We start from the raw sequence: 18,579 nt of genomic DNA, 5'->3' as shown, positions 1-18,579 counted from the left end.
GAGCTGTTGGTGGGTCTTGGCGTCGCCGGCGAGTGCGGTGCACTTGAGAGCGATGACGGTGACGACGGAGGAGTGGATGTGGTTGACGGAACGCTTAAAAACAGTGAAAAAATGTGAAATCTGGACAGCGTGAATGGAGAGCACCTCGATCTCGTGGTAGTGAAGGAAAGTAGATTGGAAAATGTGAAAGACTAGGTTGGGGGAGGGGGAGGGGGGAGCGGCACGGCACCGAGATGGAAGTCAGCAAAAAGCAATGACAAAGAGAGTTGAGGAAAGTTTGCCTCTGCTATTGTGAGTGAGAGAGTAGTGTTGAGTGTGACAAAATAAGATTGGAGAGGGAGACTCAAAAGGATTTTTTTTAAGTACAAAACAACATCGTTTCAGTCCTCTCTAATGGTATGGATAGATGGAAATTATTTTAGGCATTAATATGAGTCTCAAAGACAATTTTAGAGACAAATATGAATAATTATTAATTTCAGAAATCACTTTAAGACTCGAGTACAAGTCCAAAAATTATTTTAAGATTTAACTCTATTTATTTTATTTAAATATTTTTTCATCATTCATATTCGAATTGAGAAAATTGAAACAGAGACGTACCTACTAATCTAATATTAATTAAAGTAGGAATTATTATTATTTGAGGATTATTTTTTGTTTGCCGTGTTTTCTTGCTAAGAGAAAGAAGTAATAAAAAAATTAATTTAAATTAATTAGTTGATCAGCTCACTCACTTATTTAAATAAATATCAAAAATTTAAAATTAACTTTTAGTCTGTTAAATTAAAAATATCATAAAAAACAAAAAAAATCTTAAAAGTCAAATTTATTTTAAGACTAAAATAAATAAGTTTATATTGTGTACACATACATTAGTATAAATATACTATAATATTTCTTATATTGAAATAATATTTATAATTTTCAAACACATCTTTTAAAAATATATAGTAGTAGAAGTCGTCATTACTATATATATATATAATTGAATTATTTGTAATATGTAATATTCGCATACCTAATGCAGTTATGTGGTAAGATAATCATAACGCTATATCTATTTGAAATTTAAACTGATTAAGAAAACGTTTTTTTTTTAAAATTCTTTACACAATAATTGGTCTTACTAATTTTATATTGAAAACTTATTTATTTATGGAATCTATGATGTTCTTTTTTATTTTGCAATGTATCTAATACGAAATAATGTTTTTTTTTTAAACGAATTATACACTTAAATGCAAATAGTTAGTTATAAGGATTTTTTCATCTCCAAGGTTAAATTTAAACTCTGGATATTTTTATTAAATGAAAATGTGATGCGCTACCGAACCACGTGCATTAATTTTTCTATCAAAAACATAAAAAATAAAAGGAAAATTAAAAAAAGGAAACTTGCGCTTATCCATTTTAAAAATTCTAGCTAGGTGTTTTATATATTGGCAATATCGTTAGACGTTAGTATGGGTCTTTTTCCATGGTTTCACATTAGGAAGTAGGGACCAATAAGATTGCTAGAATGGTGTGCAATCAATTGTGCCGCTTTGTTTTTTGGACTATGCTTGATCTCAAACGGAACTGTTTGCATTTTTAATCAACCTTCATACTTGATCTGCAAATGTGTTCACATGAAATATTTTATACAACTTGAAAGTCTCATCTTACATTAGTAAATATCCATAATGACCCTGAGATTCACACGTAATTATTTAAAATGGTTTTCGAGATATAAAATTTTTTATAGTGATCTTTTATATAGTATTCCAGGCATCATAGTAATTTCTGTGTCATTTTTAATACTAAGTCTGTTATCAAAATATTGATGTGTCCATCCTTTACAATTCTAATGACTAGATGACTTAGATTTATTTCAATTTGGACTCAATTTGATTCCTTCTCCAATTTATAATCCTAATCCCAAAAATAGAGAGCATGTCTTCTATGTTTTTTATCTTTTTTCTCATCTGTTACTTTCTTCTTCATTTTCTTTCTCATTTCTCTCTTTCTTCTTTGATATTGATCTCAATAAAGTCAGAGCCAGATAAAATTGTAAAGAGTTCGTACAAACTTTTAGAATCTCGCATTCCTACTCCTCCTACCCTTCCAACCTCATTCTTCTCTTCTCAGATTCGTTGGATGCAGTAGCATTGCAACCAACCACAATGCATATTATAGTTTGTGCTTCACCACTTCTGCAAATCTGTACTTGAACTTCACTTCTGTGCTACACTGCTATTGTTTAGTATTCTCAGACTCTATTTTTCTATTCTTATTTGATATTAATTTATCTCTATTCTTTTAATTTAAATTTTAACTAGAATAATGCTGTTTAGAACTTGTTCTTAACTAATATCAATCAATACAACATTTTTATCAAAAGTGATGAATGCAACTCCTCTAAGTTATCTTTTTTTTCACTCAAAATCTTTTTAAGCTGATTTAAAGACTTCAAATCCTAAAATTTGATCAAACAAAATTTTAAGGAAATGAAAAATTTGAAAAAAGTTGTTGTGGTTATGGTTGGTGGGTAGACCCACCAAAGGTACTTCGGTTTTTTTTTTTAAAGATTTTTTATATTGACAAAAATTAGAGTCTTTGTTGTGAAAAAAGATAAAAAAGAAAGAAAGAGACGAGGACAAAGATAAAAAAACATAGAAAAAGATGTTCTGTATTTTTAGAATTAGAATTATAAATTAGAGAAGAGATTAAATTGGACTCAAATTGAAATGAATTGGCGTTATTTAGCCATTAAAACTGTCCAGCCTGACAAAGAATAACTACATCAATACTCCAATAACTGACTCAACACCAAAAATAATATGTAAACTACTATAATACCCCAAATCCTATTTAAAAAGCCACTATAAAAAATTTAAATTTCAAAAACTATTTCAAATAATGGCGTCAATGTCAGAGGCCATAATAAGAATTTATTCCATCTGACACACTTACCAAAATAATGAGAAACTTGTTATATATACTTTTTGAGAAAATATAGGAAATCAATGCCCTAAGCGTATAATGTGTACAATAAAAGTTTATAAAGTATTAGAGATATGATCATTAGTGTTACATTATTCTGTCAGATTACACTTTTGGAATGAATGATTTCATGATATAGTATTAGAGTTCTAAATCAGCTTAAAATTTTGGGATAAATGATTTTATGACATGAGATGTTTATTATTCCTAGTATTGATTATTCACTCCCTAGTAGTATTTATACTTTTTTATTACCCTCTTTATATATTGGGGATGTTTATAGTGTTTATCAATTGTTGTCTAATTTTTGTCTAATTTATTTTTTGTGATAAATTTTAAATTTTTAAAAATAATTTATCTTTATATCTTTTAAATTAAATATTAATTTCTAATATTTTTTAGTAAATAAGCATCACTTTTTAGGCACCATAGGATTCACCTTATATATTTCTAATCCCCCGTCGTTATCATGTATACTAAACCTGTCATCCAATTTACCTACAATTTTGACCCTGTATTATATATATACAAGTTGATTTTCCTTGTGCCAGAAACAATAAGAGAACCAAATTTAATTTGTATAAATTATAATGATTACGTGTATATATTCGACGCTGATTTTTTTGGTACATGTTATACTACATGGTAACTAATATATTATACTATTCTTTTATACCAATGTGAACTTAAAACATGCTCATAAATCATACAACAGGCATTTCATCCAAACACTATTATTTATCTTCCTGATATTTTCTCTTTACTTTCCGTTATCGTTATTTTCTATATGTCTGCTAATGCCAGTAGCCAGCACCACCTTTGTGCCACTGTCCAGGATCTTACAAAATTTGAGTATAAATACTAATTAACTTTTTGCACAATTAAAAGTTAGTCATGTTAGTTTCCACTAATTCAAATTACTAATTCCATGAAAACTATCATATCTCATAAACTGAAATACAAAAAGCATCATTTACCTAAACACGAGTGTCAAAATATATTAACAATAAGTTATATTACATTAGAATGAATCTGAGGTTCTAAACTATCTAAAGTATCATTATATTACGTGATTTATAATATCCGTGTGTACAAGTGTACAACTCTGTTGATTAATTACCTAAATTTGCCCAAGATGATGATAGTATTCCTATTCCTATTCCTCTCACAATATTACAGTAACAAATCTTTCTTCTTTTCGGCTGCATAGAGTTGGTATTCCAAGCACAAATAATAGCACTAAATTCTTTGGTCATGAATCAACCTAACATTTCAATATTGCTGAAGAATCAATAAAATCCATTACCATTTACCAGTAATCCCCACAGGAACATTCCCCATCTTTGAAATGATGAAATTGCTGCACGTCTCTAAGTATGATTTTCCTACCAAATATGAATGATATAAATTTAGCAGCATTGTGGCAATCTCCACAGAGCCGAAGGTTCTTCATGACACAAATAGTAGTAGTTCTAGGAGGTGTATTTAGAAGCCTGAAAGTAATAGCTAGTTTCTCACTCTGATATCTGAGAATAATTTCTCTCTCTTCATCATCCATGTCCGTATGAAAAACCAGAGGTGTCAGGTACTCAGCTACATACCCAGCCAGCTTTGGTTCCTTTACCAATTTGTCAAGTGCATGGTGCAACGCTGTCGAAGTTGAATGAACACCATCCCCAGAGAAGAATACATGCACAATATTGTTGACTTCTATAGAGCTGCAACCAGGAATCTTCACTGCTCCTTCGTCTACCATCTTTTTACTTAAGAAATTCACATCTTCCCATTTTCCATATCTTGCACACAAGTTTGACAGAACAACGTAGTCCCCACCATATGAATCATCCAGCTAAAAGATTCTCTCAATTACTTGCTTTTCCATTTCAACATTGTCATCGCTGCTACAAGTAGATAGCATTGTCCTCCAGAGAATCAGCGTGGGTTTGATTGGGAGTTCATCTATGAATTTATAGGCTTCATCTAGGCATCCGGCTCGGGCTAGCAAATCTACCATACCACCATAATGCTTCATATGAGGAACAATCTCATACTCATTAGTCATACTATGGAAATGTAGCCTTCCTCTACCAATCCATTGTGACTGCAAGCAGACAATACTGCTACAGAAGTTATCTCACCAGGCTGCACTTTCTCCTTCTTCGTTTCTTCCAACATTGATACAGCACGGAAACCATGTCCGTGCATTGCATACGCAACAATCATTACTGACCAAGTTTGTGTGTCCCTCCTGCGCATTTGACTAAACACCAAAACTGCATCGTCCATGCTCCCACACTTGGCATACATATAAATAAGTGTTGTGTTCACCTTTACATACCGATTGAAATCGTGCTTCTTGACATACTCATGTATTCACTTCCCCAAGTCCAATGATCCAACCAAAGTGCAACACAATAGCACGAGAAGCATGGTGACATCATTCGGCTTAAGGCCACCCCCCTACAATTCCCTGAACAGAGCCAACGCCTCATTGGGCCTGCTATTCCTAGCATATCTAGTAATGATAGCAGTATAAGCTACCACACATGGTTCATCAATCTTATCAAATACTGTGCTAGCAGTATCAACCTCATTACACACAGTGTACATGTTTATCAATGTTGGACACATATAAGTATTCTCACTTACCCCAATCTTCATAGCAAGGCAATGCAATTGCTTACCTTCCTGCAAAGCCTTAACCTTTGCACAAGCCTGGAAGAGCGAGGAAAATGTGTAACCATCAGGAAGGATTCCGGAACGAAACACTTGGGAAAACATCAGAATTGCTCTTAAAGGGTCATCAGAGCGCACGACCCCACGTGGAACGGTGTTGAAAAGGAGAATATCTAGTGGGGGAATTTGGTCGAACAGGTGGTGTGCATGGACCAATGAAGCTGGTGTAGGTCTGGCGGTGCATGAATTGATGATTTTGGTGATGACAGCGAGTCATTTTTGGTGATGGTGTAGGCTTGTATCTGCTTCAGTTCTCAGAGAGGAGCATTTGGGTATGAGCGAAAGAAGGTATCGTAATGGCGGAAGTGCAGTTGTTGTTGGTGTGTCTCTGTACGAGGGAAATTGTGGTGGGAGTCCAAGAATGGATAATGAAGATGCCATTTCTATTATTGTAAAAATTAGTATTTTTATCCAAAATAACGTTACAAGAATATAATTTTTCTAAAATTATGGTCCACTTTGTTCTGACAGTATAAATTATGCATAGTAAGAAAGATTTATAAAATCAACATATTTTTATAAAAAAAAGTTATAGGTTAATAAAAATGTAACTAAGAAACCAAGGTATTTGTAAATAAAAAATCAAATAATAAAATTTTTAGTTATTATTTTTATATGAAAAAGTCTAATTTTTTATTAATAATTAATTTTAACATTTATTATCTAAAATTTAAAATAATTTAACGTGTATATTTTTACATTTAATTAGGTGTTAAGTCTATTTTACAAATAGAAATAATTAACTTTTATACTTGCTATTTAAAACTAATATTTTTTCTCTCTATGTATATAAAAATATAATTAGATATTAGCATAAAAAAATTATACTGATAGTTATAAAATTAACTCATTTATAATTTTTTTAAAACAATTGAATTTTGATTTTAACTTTTAATTATAACCTTAGTATTCTCTCTAAATTATATGTAATAAATATTTAAAAGAAAAGAAATAAAAATATAAATTAAAAAGATAAGCGGTGAAAATTTAAAGCTAAATAAAAAACTAAAAAATATGTATATAATAATAATAATAATAATAATAATAATAATAATAATTTTTATATGAATTATATTATTTTGTTAATTTTACTTTCTGTAGAACAGAAATATAGAAAAAATAGAGAATGAGAAAAAAGAGAAAGAAAAATAAAAATGAAGAATGAGAGTGAGAGTGAAAGTTTGTTAATTTTAGAAGAAAAAAATTTATTTTAATTGTAAAAAAAATACCGGATGATATATTTTAATTTATCAAATTATTAATACAAAATACAAATTATATATAGAGTAAAAATGGTAGAGAGAAATAGAAAAATGGAGAGACGTAGATGAAAGAATTTAGATAGGGAGTTTATTAATTTTGAAAAAAATATTTTCTCTCAATTTTAATAAGAGAGTGTCATGTGACACATTTGATTATTAAATTAGATAGTAATAAATGGTACATAATATATGTATATTTCAATTTCAATTTTAATATTTTAATTTTAATTTTAATGTAATTAAAGAATGTTATGTTGTACATTTTGATTGGAAATTAGTAATTAGTCATTGACATTGATATTGATAATGATATATAAAATAGATAGAGTGGTTGAAAGAAAGGGAGAAATAGAGAAAGGAAGAGGGAGGATGACACAACTCTTTAATTTTGGTGGGAAAGATTTGATTTCAATTGCAATGAGAGAGTGACATGTGATACATTTTGGTTGTAAAATTAGTAAGAAGGAGGAAAGAATTCTTAACTTTTGGAGGGAAAGATTTAATTTCAATTACAATGAGAAAGTGACATGTGGCACAATCAATTAGAGAAAAAGATTTAATTTCAATTACAATGAGAGAGTGACATGTGACACATTTTGGTTGTAAAATTAATAAGGTGAATTCCTTAATTTTGGAGGAAAAGATTTGATTCTAATTACAATGAAAAAGTGACATGTGGCACATTTTTGTTGTAAAATTAGATATATATAATAGATCTTCCAATTTTGCTGCTTGTTTTGCATTGAAGTGTTTCAGTGTCTACGAGTGAATCCGAAAAATTGTGGAACAGCGACATGATAAGGTGGAGCAGGGAACAAACAGAAATGACTGGCGTACTTGAGTAGTGTTATCGAGTTACCTTCTCTTAATTTTTCTTACTTATTTTTTTAAATATTATATTATGAATAAAATTTTAATATTTTTTTAATATTTGTTCAAAAATAATTTAACTATTCCGGACTCGATCCCTGGATTCCCTAGCGGAGCAGAAACAATCCAATTATCCAGGCTCAGGCCACCACCAAAGCTCAAATTGGCCAGGTAACCACAAATCCCTAACCAATATTCAAATTCAAATACTTCTCTTATCTTAGCAAATAAGATAAGATACGATATATACTATATAAAGAGGGAAAAAGGCTCACTCAGGTACGTCACACATTCTTAACACTCACTTATACTTCTTAGATCCATTTTGACTTGAGCATTGGAGTGTCTTTGTAGATACCACCTCTTACCGCTCTAGAGATTTGACCCCGTTAACATAAAGGTTGTAAGACCCAAAACTTTTGAAAAGTCTTATTATGCACTAATTTCAAATTATATATTTATTTATAGTTTTAATTTCAAAAATTATTTTATTAAAGATAATTAAAGACATTTTTTATTAATTGGATTGGAAATAAATTAAGGTTTTTATAAAAAATCTATAATTATGAATTATTTTTCCATTTACAATTTAAAGTTCTCGAAATTTAAAAATAATGATGTTTGGCTATTTAAATTAGAATTTTATCTAATTTTATAATTATTGAATTATTTTTCTATATTTAAATTATAAAGTTGGTAGTTATGAATTAATAATAATTTTATATTGAATTGATTTAAATAATTTATATGTGTATAATTAATACTTTAAGTTTTAGGAATAAAAGAAAATTAATTATATTATCTTATATTTTCAATTAAAATATTTGATTGAGAATCAAATTAGAATTTTTATATAAAAAATAATATTTTAAAATAATTATAAAGATTAAAGTAGATTTCAAATTAACACTCTAGATCCTAATTTGATTAAAATTAACACCAACCTAAATTAATCCCAAAATTTTCTAAAATTTAAACCTTAACATAACCTTAATTTTATCTAAACCTAATTTTTTACCCTAACCCTCTAACACACAAGCAGCAGCCACACCTTACCCCCTCACCCACGGCTCACCTTCACCCACACACAAACACCCACACCCACAAAGAAAGAAAGAAAAAGAAAGAAAGGGGAAGAAGGAAGGAGACCGAAGAAGGAAGGAGAGGGGAGGGGGGAGACGGAAGCTGGTGCGGTAGGTGTCACTGCCATTGTCGTCGCCGCTGCTGACAAAAAGATAGGAGATCCGAGAGAGGGAAAGGAAGAGAATCCGCGCCACCGCTGCACCGTGCCTCGCCACCACCGTCGCATCGTCATTGATAAACCCATATTTTATGATGTATATTGTGTTCAATCTAAGTGATTTATTCAACCCTTCACATACTTATTCATAGAAATTGCATAAGTTTTGCTTTTCCTTCCCTATTATGTGATATATATGAAACACATGTTTTTTATGCTTTAAAAGTAATTATTTTAATTATCCTGTATTACCATTCGATGCCGTGATTTGTGTGTTGAGTACTTTCATGTTTTATAGGGCAGGAATGATTTAAAGGATGGAAAGGAAACATACAAAAATGGAAGGAAACCACAAATTTGATTTTTAGAGCAACTGGCAGTGACGCGTCCGCATGGACAACGCGAACGCGTGGTTCACACGAAAGAGAATCGACGCGAGCGCATGGATGAGGCGAACGCGTGACTTGCGAAATACAATTGACGTGGGTGCATGACTGACGCGACTGCATGGAAGAGCGACACTCCAGATGACGCGACCGCGTGACCCACGCGGACACGTGACGTGCGCGATCTGCAGAATTTGTAGATCTCGTTTCCAGCGATTTTTGGGCCCTTTTGGCCCAGATCTAAATCCAAGAGGCACAGATTAGAAGTTATGAAGTGGGGGAATGCATTCAGGCAGAGGATAACAATCAGATAGTGAGTAATTCACATTTTTCATAGTTTAGATGTAGTTTTTAGAGAGAGAAGCTCTCTCCTCTCTCTTAGGATTAAGATTAGGATTTATCTCATCTTCATATCAGGTTCAATATTCCTTCATTTTGACTTCTCTTATTTTTAATTATATATATGTTGCCAATTTGGCTTAATGACATTCATGTTATGATTTTCTTAGTTAATATAATCTGAGGTATTTCAGACTTATGATTGTTTTCTCTAATTTATGTTATTGATGCTTGGGCTCTATCCAAATTATTTTCATTCAAGTAGATTTTATTCCCTTTTGGCTTGGTTGATTAATTGGTAACTCTTGAGTTGTCAAACTCAGCAGTGGTTGAAATTGGCAGATTCTAATTGATCTAGATCGCTCTAAAGCTAGTCCTCCTACAGCGATTGACAAGGACTTGAGGATCAAACTAATTAGTCCACTTGACTTTCCTTTGCTTTAGTAAAGGCTAACTAAGTGGGATTAAAACCCAATTCTCATCGCACCTGATAAGGATAACTAGGATAGGACTTCCAATTTCTCATATCTTGCCAAGAGTTTATTTTATAGTTATTTATTTATTTTACTTATCATTTAACATACTTCTTCCTTACTTTCAAAATCCCAATTTACAAAACTCATAACCAATAATAAGAACATACCTCCCTGCAATTCCTTGAGAAGACGACCCGAGGTTTGAATACTTCGGTTATCAATTTATTTAGGGGTTTGTTACTTGTGACAACCAAAATGTTTGTACGAAGGGATTTTCTGTTGGTTTAGAATCTATACTTACAACGCTACTATATTTTTATAAAATTCTTTACTGGCAAAAATCCTAACGTCAAAATGGCGCCGTTGCCGGGGAATTGCAAACGTGTGCCTTATTATTGGTTATTTTAAATGTTTTTCTTTTACTTGTTTTTTGTTTCTTCTCTTCCCTCCTCATTTCTGATAACTACTATGAATTCTCACCCCTCTCGCTTTGAGTTTAGTTCTAATTTTGTTGCAAGGAATGGAAGCTATAACAGGACTATGTATCAAGGTCTAAGCAATCAAAGATGGATGGAGCCACGAAGATCTGATCACACCTTTTTAGGCAACAACATCCTCCTAGATATCATGGACAAAGACCATTCTACAATGCATGCCCAACTGATAGATTTGGTGGACCACCTCGTAGCTACCAACAAGCCCCACCCTGTGCTCAGAGACCATCCTTTCAACATAACTTCGAACCACCACACTCACACGCTTCTTGTCACCATTCACTACCACATGATCCTTTTCCGCCCCAACGCCAATCCAATTACTCCCAAGAACCACCACTCCCCTATGCGCCATGTCCATATCCATCAAGCCAAGAATCACAGGTTCGCTTCAAAAAATCAGTAGACCAATTTAATGCAACCCTTCATCAACTGGAGCAAGCAATAAATCAATTATCTTCCAGACATTCAGACACTCAACAAACTCCCATGGCTTCATGTGGGGAATCTAATGAAGACCGCAGCGTGAAGAAGACACTAGAAACTCCGGTGGACATCATAGAGCATAACTTCGTACTAGAACAAGTAGAGGACGATGCCATTGTAGAAGAAGAAGAGTTGGTTGAAGATTTAGGAGATGCCGAACCGCCACCTAAATCTAGAGTTGTGGAGAATTCCGTCAAGGACGCTACAATTGATGCTAAGGAGGATAGTGCACAATCCCCAAAGCAGGTATCTTATGGAGAACTAGACGGAACTACCCGAGACACATGTTTCCTTGATGATGATGATCACAAGTCAAGTTCTCTTGGTATTGAACTTGCATCTGCAAGTGAATTCCTGGAGACAGAAGAATCTTCCCCAAGTGAATACGAGGATGACATAGAGGTCGACTTTTCTCAACCTCCCAATTATGACTCAAGTGATGAGGAAGATATCAGTGACTTTGATCAAGACATGGTTGAATTGGAAGAAAATTGCCAAGAAGTGGAGGAATTCACAGAAGACCACAAGGGAGTAGAGCTTGCAGAACCACTGAAAACACTGATCCCAAGGCCACTACCACCCAACACAAAATTCAAGTGGGTAAAATCCTTGACCTTTATCTTCAATTTTCCACTTGAATATGGTTTGCTTGAGACAGATGGCCAGCTTAGAGATCTTTGCGGCTTTAAGAAAAAAAGGGAAATGACTCGCACTCAGCGCTGGTATGCAAGATTCAATGAGGTTTCACACTTCAATTTGAGGTGCATGAATTGGTGTCAAGCTCAATTGGAAGGATCTCGGAAGCTGTTTGGTCACTGCAGTGAGAATTCAGATTACTTATCACCCGGCTGGAAAAATGCAGATTAAGACAAAGACGGGTGTACAAGTAGAGTTTGGGATCCTGGAATCTATTCTACCATTCAACACTCCGGGAGCCTGCAAGCCTGTTTGAACTCACACAAGGGCTTTACGTACTTTGTTTGGGACCCCGGAGGATGCTGGCATTCCAAACAGTGGTGGAAATTTCTGGACGAATTCAAGCACAAGCCACCATAGCAGGAAGCTCATCAAATGTCCAACTTAAGGATTTTAACTAAAGGTGCTAGGTGGGAGACAACCCACTATGGTATGATCGTTCCCCCTCTATTTTGCTCTGTTTTTGAATTTTGTTTGGACCTGAAGTTTTTGCATGATATTCACTGCATTTTGCATTCTACATACTGCAAAAAAAAGCATGACTACTTAAAAAAAAAAGAGAGCACGCGACGCGACAGCGTCGCTGACGCGTCCGCGTCGCAAGTGCATTAAAAGAATAGGAAAGTGAACAGAGAGTCACGCTGAAGCAAGGCTGGAGGTGTGCCTTTAACACAATTGTTCCACGCAACCGCGTTCCCCACGCGATCGTGTCAATTGCAAAGAAGGCCTCCCACACGTCCGCGTCACCTATGCGAACGCGTGATTTGGATATCGACGTAAAGATCCAACGCCCAGAAAGTTGGGCTGGAATCGTGCGGCCATTGCGCGTTTAGCACCAACAACCTATGCGTACGCGTCCCCGACGCGAACGCGTCACTTACACAACACCCATCCCACGCAAAAGCGTGAGCGACGCGATCACGTCGCGCGGATATTATGAACCCCAAACCAACCAGAGAGTTGCGCTGAAACGACGCTGGAAGCGTGCGTCTAGCACAAATTCTAGCGACGCGATCGTGTGCCTCACGCGTCCGCGTCACCTATCTTACACCCAATCCACGCGATTGCGTCGACCATGCACCCGCGTCGACCCTATTTCACCCTACTCACGCGATGACATCCTCCACGTGTCCTCGTGGATTCGTGATCACTAACCCCAAGTCATGCGAACCCTTTTCCCGTCGCGTCCCCAAACCCTACCCCCTTTCTCTCTAACCTCTGCAACTCTCTCTCTCAACCACCCCAACCACCACCTTCGACCACCAACGACCACCGCAGTCCTCCAAGATCACCACGCCACCACCGCCGCACCGACCACCCCTCCCCTCTCTTCCTTCCTTTCCCTCTCTCTCTCTCTTCCTTCACCACCCCACCGCCACGACCTCCACCGCCGCGACACCCAACCCTCCCTTCTTTCCTCCTTCTTCTCCCCTCTCTCACTCTCCTCTACTACCGCCCCCACCGCAGCCTACCTCCGACGGCCACTACCCCACCGCCGCGCCGCTGTGCTTCACCTAGCGCCGCCGCATTATCACCCATCTGCCCTACCTCATTGCTCTTTCCGCACCAGGTTCCGCCATACGGCGATTCATCCTTGTGACTCATTAGTTTATTTTTCAATTTTTGCTCCGCATAGGCTAGATAGAGATGCATGTTTGTAGTGGATTCTAGATGGTTAGGTAACTAGGATCTGGATAGTGGATTTAGGCTTGATAATTGCACCATTCCTGTTATCTGTTTATCTTTTCTGCAATTTATTCTGGCTATGATGTTGATCCTGTTCATATGTTGCTCTTAACTGTTACATGCTGCTGTTACACTGCTCTTTCTTATTCTTGCTATTTGTGCAACCTTATTTCATTACATATGAACTATTCTTGTTATTTGTTTTCCGGGAACATCCAATTTTAGCCGGAATGCTGCCCAATTTTTTGCAAATTACTTTTCATTCTACATTCAAGTATTGGTTTTGGCAATTCTCATATTTGAACTGCCCCACGCATACCAAACCTATTCTTGAATGCCCGGGCCATCATTCTTATTACTTTTGATCTCCTGGTTAATAAATTGATTTATTGATGGTTTGATTTTACTTTTTACTACTTCTATCTCTATCTGAATCATCATCAATACCCTGTTTTCCCTGCTTGAATATGAGTTGACTGTTGCTTCAATTTGTGAAATTCTTGTTACTTAGGAACCAATCATCATGCCACTTACTCTGACTTCCTTTTTACTAACTCACTGATTTTCGCTTTCTAACCTCTTTTTCAATTTTACCCATTTTTAACTTTCTAACTTCCCACTTTACCTTTTCCCTACTTCTTTAAATTAATTTCACTCATGGCATGATTATTGTTTTTCTATTTAACAAGCTTTCCACTTCTAACACATTTTGGAATGTGATTTCTCATCTCAGCTTTTCAATTCCAAAACAATCCAAAATATACATTTACTTAACTCATTTCGTTTTTCTACTGCTCCTTTGCCACTTCATGCTTATCTTGTTATTTGCCTACTTGTTTTCCTGCTTTTATTCCTCAATTATATCTTGAAAAATTCTATTTTTTTTTCAGGATGTCTGACTCTCAAGGCAGGGGTAAGGACAAAGCAACAACTGGCAAACGAAAAAGAGGTGAATCCTCTAGTTCCATCCTCGGCATCTTACATGATGATTCCTGGCGGGAGAAGAACTTTACCCTGCAGGAAAAGGCTGATTAGTTGGTACCGTCAGCTGACCCGGTAAAATTTGCAAACAAATACTGTGAGCTGAAATACCCAACCTTTGCCCCTGCCAGGAACCTACACCTAGAAATGACCCTCAAAATTCCAGAAGAACTCCAGTAGTACACCTCAGATCAGATCAAACAGAGAGGCTGGTTCTTCCTGGAGAGGAACCTAACTGAGGTCAACTCATCCTGGGTTAGAGAATTCTACAGTAACTACTTTCTATCATCCCTGGATGCAGTACAGCTCAGAGGAAAACAGATTCTGGTTACCGAAGAAGCAATTGAAGAAATCCTCCATCTTCCACCTAAATCAGATCAGCCAGATGGTTACTAGAAAGCTGAAGAAGATATGAGATTCATGAGGTTTGATTGGGATGCAGTAAAGAAGGACATCACTCTTGATCCTACTGTTCCTTGGGTCATGGGAACTAGCATATTGGTACCAAAGGGAATCAGGCTTATATATCTGAATGATGAGGCTCGACTATGGCAACAGATTCTGAGCAACTATGTGATGCCGAGCACTCATGAGACAGAGGTGCCAGCTGCTATGATTACCCTCATCTGGTGTGTGATGACGGGTAAGGACCTTTATCTACCTTGCTTCATCCGGCATTACATGGCCAGGGTCCATGTTAGAGGCACCCTCTCTTTTCCTTACCTGATTACTCAGTTGGGTCGCCGAGCTGAGATCCCTTGGGAGGCTGTTGATGAAAAGCCCCCGCAGCAGAGTGCCAAAAGATCATCCCTCACAGTCGGAAGTTCCTGGCTTTTGGCTACCGCCCTCCATTTCTCACTGACACTACTGAGGTAGCCACCCCTTCAGCTACCCCTTCTGCTTCTATTGGCCCAGCACCACCCACTGCACCCCCACCTGCTCCTGAGCCCGTCTACCATCTGGTGCACCGACTCTTTGATCGCCTAGATCAGATGGAGCGCCATCACTAGCAGTAGTTTGAGAGATCTGACCGTCGCACCAGGCGACTTTTTGAGAGGTCTGAGCGTCACCACAAATGATGCTATGAGCACCTCAAGCTGATGATCCGCTCTGGTGGTGACATTCCCTCCGAGCCCGACACGCCCTCCGACACATCTGAGGAGGAGGTGAGCGATCACGAGGAGGAGTCACCTACCCAGGCTGAGCAGGGAGGTCCCAGCCACACTGCACCACATCATGAGCAGCACCACCAGCTACAGACCGCAGATCCGGAGGTTCCTCTACGGACAGAGTCCCCGATTCAGCAAACAATTCCTCCGATCCTCACAGTGACTGCAGACCCTTCGCCTACCATCGAGACACCAGCAGCCCATCCTTCCGGAGATGGAATTTCGTCACACCCTGCTCGAGTGAGCATCGAGGACGATGCTGTTATTTAAGTGTGGGGAGGTCGCCATCTCTGGCATCTATTTATTTTGGTGAACTACTACCAACTCTCTTCTTATTTTGTCTATTTTCTGTATTTTTGCACATTTCTCTCTTTTGCTTTTATTGTACTTTTTGTATTATGCACTTTGGGCTGTATATACATCTTGGATATTTTAGCTCGATTTGCACCTTAGTTTACTAGTTATATATTAAGTGGATTAATTAGTATAGTTTACCCTTTTTAGCATATGGTAGTTGATTTGATTGAAAATAAAAAGGAAGTAAGCTAGAGACTTTAACAGAATCAATCCACACCCCTTGTATATATAGCATTACATGTTAGTTAGTTGGCAATATTTCATCAAAGAGGAACACTAAAACTTTAAAGCCATCTAATATATTTTACATTGGGAATAATGGAAACTTTTAAATTCTACTTGCATGACATACATAACTGATATATGATTTATGAGCTTGAGAACACACAGCCTGTGAGTTTTGAGCTTAATTATATGGTTACATTCAGACCATAATTTTTATTCCTGTGTGCTTCACCTTTCTTTTTTATTCTGGTGTTCTTTACTTTGCTTTAATCTATATATCCAATATAGAATATTGATACATACCAAGATAGGATTGAGGCCATGTTTGATTATTAACTCACTTATCCCAAATAAAGCCTACCTTTTATGCCATCCTTGTTAGCCCCCTTGAGCTTTTTAATCCCCTTCTGTTTTACAACCACATTACTAGCCTTAAGCAAAAAAACAAAATAAAAATCCCAAGTTGAATCCTTGGTTAGCTTAATATAGAAATTGTGTATAATTTAAGTGTGGAGAATTTTATGGGAACATGGGATGATAGAAAAAGTAGGAAATTAAATTGAACAAGTTATGTAAAAATTTGGGAAGCATGCTCATGTGAAATCAAAATAATTAAATTACCATGTGCATTAAAAAAAAATTTATTTCAATAAGGGGATACAAAAAAAATAATTAATTTCCCCAAACACAAAATAAAAAGAATCAATGCACATGGGACAAAGTTAAATTCAATGCATGCGTTTGCAATACAAAGTGAAAACAAAATTTTTGGGCAAATAGGTTAAGAAACTTTTGATTTGTATAAAGTATGTATATGTTAGGTGAGATCTTAGACTAATCAAGGATTCACTTATTAGCTCACTTAGCCTTATACATATACCCTTAACTATACCTTGACCCTATTACAACCTTGAAAAGACCTCATGATTTTTGTATGTCTATATTCTATAATTGTTGATTGGTTAGATGAAGAACAAAGTTATAAAAAGCAAGGATAAAAAGAAGATTAAAGTGATTAACCCAATAAACACTGAGTGACTAGAGAGTAAACACAAAATCCATTGAGGGTTCAATAGCTCATCACCATATATCTCTGCCTCAATTGTTAATTGTCTTGCAAGTTTGAAAAATATTTTATTTTCTCAATTGTAAAAGTGCTTTAACATTATCTAAGGTTGGCTATGCGTGTATGATTCCTTGAGAATGTGAATTAATTTAACTACATGTAAAGCTTTATATATAGGTGAAAAATAACTAGATTTGCATGACTCATTTAGGTTGTTGCATTTAGGTTAGATTGCATTGCATGAGATTCCACCACTTTACCTTACTCTTTATCTTGGATTTAGCATGAGGACATGCTATTGTTTAAGTGTGGGGAGGTTGATAAACCCATATTTTATGATGTATATTGTGCTCAATCTAAGTGATTTATTCAACCCTTCACATACTTATTCATAGAAATTGCATAAGTTTTGGTTTCCATTCCCTATTATGTGATATATATGAAACACATGTTTTCTATGCTTTAAAAGTAATTATTTTAATTATCTTGTATTACCATTCGATGCCGTGATTTGTGTCTTGAGTACTTTCAGGTTTTATAGGGCAGGAATGATTTAAAGGATGGAAAGGAAACATATAAAAATGGAAAGAAAGCACAAACTGGAGTTTTAGAGTGATGAGCGGATAATTTGTACGCTTTTTGGCATTATTTTTAGTATGTTTTTAGTATGATCTAGTTAGTTTTTAGTATATTTTTATTAGTTTTTAGTTAAAATTCACTTTTCTGGACTTTACTATGAGTTTGTGTGTTTTTCTGTGATTTCAGGTATTTTCTGGCTGAAATTGAGGGACCTGAGCAAAAATCTGATTCAGAGACTAAAAAGGACTGCAGATGCTGTTGGATTCTGACCTCCCTGCACTCGAAGTGGATTTTCTGGAGCTACAGAAGCCCAATTGGCGCGCTCTCAACGGCGTTGGAAAGTAGACATCCTGAGCTTTCCAGCAATATATGATAGTCCATACTTTGCCCAAGATTTGATGGCCCAAACCGGCGCACAAAGTCACCCTCAGGAATTCCAGCGTTAAACGCCGGAACTGGCACCCAAATGGGAGTTAAACGCCCAAACTGGCACTAAAGCTGGCGTTTAACTCCAAGAAGAGTCTCTACACGAAAAAAGCTTCATTG

The 18,579-nt window shown here is 35.8% G+C and overlaps 1 pseudogene; it reads right to left on the bottom strand.

Moving 5' to 3' along the window:
* Positions 1–3,957: 3,957 nt before the first annotated feature.
* On the bottom strand, positions 3,958–13,575 carry LOC112803570 (pentatricopeptide repeat-containing protein At2g02980, chloroplastic-like; annotated as a pseudogene).
* Positions 13,576–18,579: the final 5,004 nt, after the last annotated feature.

The sequence above is a fragment of the Arachis hypogaea genome, chromosome 5 (genome assembly GCF_003086295.3).
Source record: "Arachis hypogaea cultivar Tifrunner chromosome 5, arahy.Tifrunner.gnm2.J5K5, whole genome shotgun sequence".
Classification (NCBI taxonomy): domain Eukaryota; kingdom Viridiplantae; phylum Streptophyta; class Magnoliopsida; order Fabales; family Fabaceae; genus Arachis; species Arachis hypogaea.
This window is presented reverse-complemented; position numbering and strand designations above follow the sequence as displayed.